The 7,785-nt window shown below is 52.0% G+C and overlaps 1 long non-coding RNA gene across 1 annotated transcript in view; it reads left to right on the top strand.

Annotated features, from left to right (window-relative positions):
• Window positions 1-6,495, top strand: part of LOC137859630 (uncharacterized) — a 97,532-nt gene extending 91,037 nt beyond the window's left edge. The window contains exons 10-12 of the long non-coding RNA XR_011098423.1: window positions 3,554-3,681; window positions 4,804-4,961; window positions 6,087-6,495. This is a non-coding gene — a long non-coding RNA (uncharacterized lncRNA). The remainder of the gene's footprint in view (window positions 1-3,553; window positions 3,682-4,803; window positions 4,962-6,086) is intronic.
• The last annotated feature ends 1,290 nt before the right edge of the window (window positions 6,496-7,785 follow it).

The raw sequence follows: 7,785 nt of genomic DNA on the forward strand, positions 1-7,785 counted from the left end.
GTCTCCTTGGTTTTTGCATTCAATTCCCAAGAGTGAATAAATCATTTCTAAGCACCCGTTCCCAGGGAAGAAGTTGATTTCTTCCTACTATGTCCATGATGAACAAGGATACTCACATTATTTCTTATTATTTGGGTGCACACAATGTGTACTTCACTTTGAAGCATGAACGTATTATTTATCTTTTGCTATGCTGAGGAGTGGCTACACACAATACCCTCGGTGGGCATTGTTGCCTGTTTAATGTTCAAACACAAAAATGTTGGTTTCTTTGTGTTACTGTGCTGTGCCGAGGCGCCAGGTGGGACAGAGGCTGCCTTGTGTTGGATGCAGGGCAGGCACACGCAGAGCAAACAGCGGCTGTGGCTCCGAGCAGGCGCTAAATGAGGCTGCTGGAGCAACCCTGTGCCTTTACAGCAGGGACAGTTTTATTAATTTGCCCAGGACCTTCAGGAAACTCTTTGCTAGAGCCCAGAACTGAGTATCCCACGTGCTAATTCAGTGCTGTCCTCACCAGCTGTCCGTTCTTTTAGTAGCTCAGCTGGTTGCTGCATGGCATGGAGTGGCCCTGGCCCACCTACATGTACATTCCTGTGTCCCTGCAGGCCGTGGTGTGCAGGAGGTGGGTGCTTGGTGGCCATGCCACGGGGACTGTGAGCTAACACAGGGCAGCAGCAAGGAGCCCTGGTGCCTGCTGGGGAAGGCCCTCTTCTTGCAGAGGACTTCTTGGCTCTGCAGCTGCAGAGGACGGGGAGCCCCGGAGCCAGCGTGCAGCCTGGCTGCCCCCTGCCTCTGCCTGCTCTGGCTTTGGAGCGGGGGCTCCGTGGTGTTCCCCAATCCTCCGAACAACCGTGGTGCAGCTGTAACCGAGGGGCTTGTGAGTGCTGTCACCGTAATTATGTCTGGTCGATAAAGTGAAGGGTACTGAGAGTCACAGCAGTTTGGGGGATGAAGGCTGGCTTAATTACAGCGACCAAATCTCTCACATCTCCGCCGTCTGCTGAAGCACCAGCCCGCCTTCATGTGCTGCCCTTTAGCAGAGCTGCCTATCATGCATCTAAACAAACAAGCAGGGAAGACAGAGGGGAGATTGTTTGTCAGGGATGTGTCTTTGCGAGGGAGGAGCAGCAATATCTGCAGGAGGGACTGAGGTGAAACCCAACATCAAAGGCAAGAGGCTGTCAGCACATTTAACTTTACAGAAACCCTTCTCCTAATAAAAAAGGAATGACCTCGTTACTACGGACACTAACAGTTCCCAGGGGAACACCGGGAGACTGCCGCCTGCACTTTCAATATTCACTTTACAAACAAATGGGAAACCTTGAAATAATTTCAGTGTTGTTCTTGGCAAGTTGCTACACCGTTGCGTCCTTATAAAAATCATCTGAGAATTTATGTACTGCGAGTTTACTTTTCATCCGCTGCTTTTCCTTGCTATCAGTCTCCCTCTCCCTGCCTCTCGCCACCCCAACCGCTGTGGGAAAGGCGAGGATGCCCCAGGGGCCAGGTGCTGCTGCAGCCCGTTCAGCAGGAGGCACTCTGAGGCTTGGTGTGGCTACCAAGAGAGGGCCTGATTCTGGAGGAGGTGAGCTACAAGGGTGCCCGGGCACCGTGGGGCTTGGGGGATGCTGCAGGCTGGCATGGAGCAGTGTGGGGTGGGGGCCAGTGCAGAGCTTGTGTCCCAGCTCCTCGCAGCGGGACTTGCCACAGGGAATCGTGGCTGGAAAGCTGGCATGGAGCAAACCTGGGTCTCCCCTGGGCCTCTGTGAAAGAAACAGGGAGAGGGAGCCGGACCGCTGCTGCTGCTGCGTGTGTTGCGTGCATGCTTGCAAATGGGGGTGAAGTGCGGTGCGATTTGGTCAGCCAAATCTCTCTGCAAATTACACGAGCGGTCTCTGAGGCTTGCAGCCCAATTTGCCATAGTTCGAGTGACCAGAAGTCTTGCCCAGTGTTTTCTTGGTGTTACATTCTTGGAATGGTACCTGAGGGAGGTTTGCAGAAATGGTTTCGTTGACTATTAGGAGGGAAATGCTCTGCACTGGAAATAAACCCTTACGGCTGATGCTTCGAGCCATTCAGCAGCAGTCCACAAACTCTCGCACACATTTGAGGAAGGTCTCCCTTCCTCTCCTGGCATCTGCACACGGGGACTTGCAGGTATTTACCCTCTGCAGAACCCCACCAGCCCCACACACTGTGTGGGCAGAGCTAAAGCCACAGGGAGGTCTAAGCCGGCTGACATCCCCGTCTCCTACACATAGGCAATGACGAGGCAGCTACCCTTGTACAGACCAAGGATCTCCAACAGGGGTCTAGGCTCTATATATATATATTTTATATAAGAGTGGTAATGGACAAAATCCATTCTGCAGGTTCATGTCACGTGGAGCTGGACATTTTATCTCCTTTATAAAGACCTTTGAGATCTATGAACCAAACACTACAGGAGAAGCCAGATGTTAACACAGAAAGATGGGCAGGATTTCTCTTTGCCTGAGTGATGTAAATAAGTTGTCTTGGGTAAACGTGAAGGAGTTAACCTGTATTAAACCTCAGAGCCAATGATATGAACCACCGAAATGCAGTTTTTGCAAAAGTCCTAGGCACTTCTATAAAGCTGTACCTCACCCGGGTACTCTTCGGAGTTGCTCTGACACGTTTGTATATTCTGTTTCTCTGTTACGGCAAGTTTCATCTAAACACCAGTGGGAATTTGTAGATGTTAATAAATGTCTTCATGAGGTGAAAATAAAAGTCATACAGAGGCAGATACTTGGAAGTGCAAGTGCCCATTTGTGCACATGCCCTTATATTTGTAAAAAGGTAATTAATCCCATATGCACTGGTAGTCATTTTGAGGCTTTGGTGGGGCACATCATCGCAGCTCAGCCCCAAGGAACTGTAGGCTCACATTATTACCAGCAAGTGAAAAGTAGGAGGATGGACTTGCAAAGACCATCTCCATCAACTTCACTGAATTCCCCGATAGACTTTTACATGCACATCTAACCTCGAGCAAAGATACAGCGAGGCAGTGAATTAAAAAGTAGCCAAGTATGTGCCCAGAATAGCAAGTGCAAGTGGGCATACAACCATCCGTGTGCTACAGCATAGGGAAGGATGGCTGGCAATTAGCAGTTCGGAGAGAGACACTGGGAAATCGCAGGTCACCTCCTGGCTCTGCCACAAATTTCCTTTGTGCCCTTGCCCAATTCACTTCATCTCCTTGTTCTTTGTTCTCCAGCTAAGGCAAAGAGGCAATAGCACTTCCCCACTGGTGTTGTACCTTGGCATTGGGAGGAGGCAGGGCTCAACTCTGCCTGTGTTTGTACACACCTGAGCTAAAGAAAGTCCAGATGAGAGCAGCTCTGGTGTGCCAGTGGTCTGCAAAGTAATTACGTCAAATATCTGGATCAACAATGAAACTTCACACTGTTCATTTGGGGTTGGAGCAAATATTTCATTCAATGATGCGGAATGTAATGCTTGGCTTTAGGTTCAAGTCCTAATTTTATTTTATTTTGTTTGCTTGTTTGTTTTTGTATTTTAGGACATGTTTGTGTGTCTGTGTGCGCTGGAAGGGAAGAAAGACTGCTGTCCTCCTGCACCTGACTGTTGGCTTTAAGGGTGCAGGGCACCGAATGGCCCAGCACAGAGACTTCATCCTCCAGCAGGGTGGTAAGAACAAATCCTCTTGGTCAGCTGCTGTTGCTCTCTGGACTTCTGCCTTTCTAGGTGGGACAGTGTGGCCTCTTTAACCCCATCACTGGATCAGTGCTCCCAAATTAGTGTAATCATCCCGCCCGAATTAAGCAAGCAGCTCCTGGCTCCTGGCTCCACAACCCAGCCTTGGGCATCCCCTCTCAGCCTGGTGCCCGCGTCCCCCTCTTCCTCCTTCTCCCTCGAAGCCCCCTGCTTGTGGGCTCCTTGATATTTTCCAGACCTTCCCTAATGAGCACTGCAGAATTACAGCTAATTAAGGATGTAAATGATGCTGGAGAGAGAGAGGGAGAGGGAGAGGATGGGAAGGGGTGGGGGGGAGGGCAGCTACTCGCTGTGTGCAACTCTGCAGTAAAGTGTCTCCTACCTCAGCAGAAAAGTTATCATGGGAGACAATGTCAACTTTATGGAGGGGGGGAGGGCCTCTAAACGCCTCCGTCCCCGCCCGTAATAGCTGCTGCCTCTCTTTTATGTGTCAGCGCTGCAGATGCTGATGTCCTCCCTCCCAAATGCTGCTTTGTCAGCTGGCGCTGTCACAGAGCCCTGGGTCTCCCTCCCGCTGGCTGCCGTCCTCGCCCTGATGGTGCCGGGGGACCGAAGGCCTCGGAAAGCCGCAGTGGCCTGCCCCTGCCCGCGGGCACCTTCTCCCCAGCGTGGGCCAGGTCCTCTTCCGTGTCCAGGGGTTGGAGAGGACCCCCTGGACCGGTCCCGCTCCGTCTGGAGATCATTTGTGCCTTGCCACAGGCAGGGGGACCAGGCCGTGATGGGGAAATACACCCAGCACCGTGCTGCCGAGCGGCCTTGGCAGCTGCCGGGGGGACGGCTCTGCCGCACCCAGCAGCTGCTTGGTCCTCCGAGTGCTTTTGGAAGCGCTTCGGGTCCCCATGGCCATATTTGCCTGCACGCCGCCCCGATCAATGGGTTGTGAAGGCGCATTTGTCCCGGCGCCACGACCCGTCCGTCTGTCCGCCCGACGGCGGGTCAGGAGCAGGCGGTGATGGGCGGCGGCGGCGGTGGGTTTTGTTGTTGTTTCCCCAGATCGCTGTGCAATATATTCCGATTTTTTTTCTTGTCATTAAGCCAGTGCCTCGGAGATGATGATGTAGTCCCTATGTGGGCCGCAGAAAGCACTTCGAGCCGTGCTGGAGTCGTGCTGGGTGGCTCTGATAGCAGAGCTAATGGGAGCGAATGGGATGCAACGAACTGTTCTAATGACACCAGCCAGGGAAGAGACAACAGTAAGAATAAATAAATGTTAACTATTTTCCTCTTCCAGACATTTGCATCTATTGCCATTAAGTTCATTTAAATAAGAGAGAGAGCGAGAGAGAAGGGGAAACTTACTACTACTCTTAATAACGAGTGTCTAAAAATAAATTAGGATGCTGGGATGCACTTAAGGCATTTTAAAAATAAGTCTTATTTTTCCCCCCTTCTCCTCTTTTTTTTTTTTAAGTGTTGGAGGGTTTTAATTTGGGCCGAGTAATTTTGGTGCAAACGCTTGGGCGCCTTTCGTTGGGAAATTGGGAGGAATGCAAACAAGATTTCACTTCATTAAACAGGGGCAAACAGTAGAGAAATTGCACTTACTTATGGAAATGACTTTTAAACATGAACAGCATTTACTTGCATTGCCTTGTGCTGAATTTTTTTTTTTAAAAAGATTATACATGTGAATAATTCACTGCGGGCCAATTAGATGATGACTTCATTTTTAACCTCTCTTCCTTGCCATCTTGCTGGCTGCCCCTTTCATTGCAATTTCCACCCTCTTCCCTCACCTCCATAAATTAATAAAGATCAAATAATCCCTCTCCCTGCGGTGCCAAGCGCTAGCATCTCAGAAGGGGAGGTCTGAGGATTGCTGTCTCTACTGGCCTGCCCCGGGATGAAGCAGGAATAACTCTGAAGGGTTTGTGCAAGCAGGGCTGCACCCATTTTTTGGAGAAGAAGAAATGGGAGAAATAAATGAACATGAATGAGGGTGTGGGGGAGAGAGATATCTGTGTGCTCTCTGCATGTAAGATCCTGGGCCGAGCAGAGGCCGAGCAAGCAGGATTCACCCCTGTGCAGCTCCACGGGTGTTGGTAGGATGGCACTGGGGTGGGGATGCTCTGCTGGGCTAAAAGCAGGGCTGCCTCCGAGGGACATCCCGTTGGGGTGGGCCTTGCCAGTGGGACCTGAGACCCTGCAGTGTCCCTGGGCCCAGGCCCAGGTGGCGATGGTGTGGGAGCGTGGTTACAGCCAAGGCAGGGCTGGGATGCACGGGGGAGCCTGGGCCTGTGGTAAGGGCACTGTGCAGCAACAGCATCACTGGATAGGAAGTGTTCTCCGTTGGGCCTCTGTGTTTTTTCCCCATCTAGGAGATGATGCAAGAAGAGTCAGACGTTCCTGCTGACATCACCCCACGTGCCCGGGCTTTCCACAGCTCAACATGGGAAGCAGCCCAGAGGGCTTCGTGGCAGCAGGACCTGCCAGACCATGCCTGGTGCTGGGAGGAAGGAGCACTAAAAGGGATTGTCCCCCTCTGGTCCCCACTTTGCTTCTGCGTTTCAGCCTGTCAGCTTGAAGTGGGCATTGGGAGACTGTCGTTGTAAATCCCAGTCACACTTAGAGGAAGACGATGCTTATCCTCAGAACACTTTTTTTTCCAAATGTTGAACCTGTCTCTCTCTACTGTAGCTCTTTGCAGTAATTAAATTATGTAATGCAAAGCTTAAAGCCACTGAAAACATAATTACAAAATGTAGAATTAGTTCATTATAAAGGATCAGCTGGCCTACCTGTCTCGTTTCTGTGTTTCTTGTCTTGTTCTTTTGTCCTGTTCCTGATTACTGGAGTAAGACCCACCCTTCACCAAATGTGGCTGCTATGGCTGCTATCCCCCTCTCACCTGCCCTAAGAGGAAGGAGAAACTCTGGTGCCTTCCAAGTGGAAGTGCCTGTCCTCTGGCATTGACAGGGCAAGGGAAAATGGGAACATCTTCCCTGCTGGCATTGCCCTCAGCACCTCTCTTTCCTTTGCTGAGCAGGAGGTTCCTCCACTGATGCCAACGGAGTGACGTTGCTGGAGAGTCCCTGCTGGTGGGGTTTGGGCCAGCCCTGTGGGGTGAGGGGCCATGTCCTGTTATCCCCACTGTGCAGATGAGGAAACAGAGGCACGGAGCAGGCAGGACACCCATTAGGTCCCAAATGTCCCTGGCCAGGCACAGGCAGCAGTGGGGAGCTGGGGCCCTGCTCCGAAGCCCACCCGGGAAGCGCCTCTCCTCACGGCTGCGGTGTTTCCTTTCCCGTGAGGTCACTTTCCGAGCCGTGTTTTTATGGCTCTTAACTGATTACAGTTTTAGTGGGGAGGAGGTGGCTGCAAGCGATGACCTGTGATTTCCAGGGAAGGGGAGAGCACAGAAACTTCAAGCAGCGGGGCTTCCTGCTGGGCGCAGCCTGTTTTAGAGCCCTTGTGTCAATGATGGCCTCCTGGGGCACTTCCCCACTCTATTTATTTACCCAGGGGAAGCCCAGCATGCCCCCTCCAGCACCCAGGCCAAGCAAATTCCCTCTCCTAGCAGCGGGGCTTTCAGCGTGGACCTGGGAACCTTGCAATGCCCAATTCTGAACCGCATCAGCAGTTTTAGAGAGCAGGTTCCCAGGTGAAGAGGCTGTCGGGCTTTGCCAGGCTGCAGGGCTGTCCCATAGAGTAGCAGGGGAGCACACTGCGAGCAGCGAGACCAGGTTCCTACAGTCAGCGATGTACCCAGCTTTCGCTCTGTGCCTGGTGCTGCAGGCTGTTGTGTACCCTGCAGGACTCGTTCTGCTCACGCTGGGCTGTGCCAGCTATTCCCAACAAACCCCAACGCAGACCTTTTTATCCTGGAATATCCACACTTGGAGTTGTTCAGCGATGTCGTCCTGAAAAGCTCCACAGAGAAATAAGCCCAGAAACACCAGCTATGAGGCAGCATGTTGTGTGCCGAGCTGTCTCTGCAGGAGAGGCGCTTCCATCTGCTGCACACCTCTCGGATTCAGGAATAGGACCCTGCGGGCTGCTCGGTGCCTCCATTGACCT

This window comes from Anas acuta, chromosome 7, assembly GCF_963932015.1.
Source record: "Anas acuta chromosome 7, bAnaAcu1.1, whole genome shotgun sequence".
NCBI classification, from domain to species: domain Eukaryota; kingdom Metazoa; phylum Chordata; class Aves; order Anseriformes; family Anatidae; genus Anas; species Anas acuta.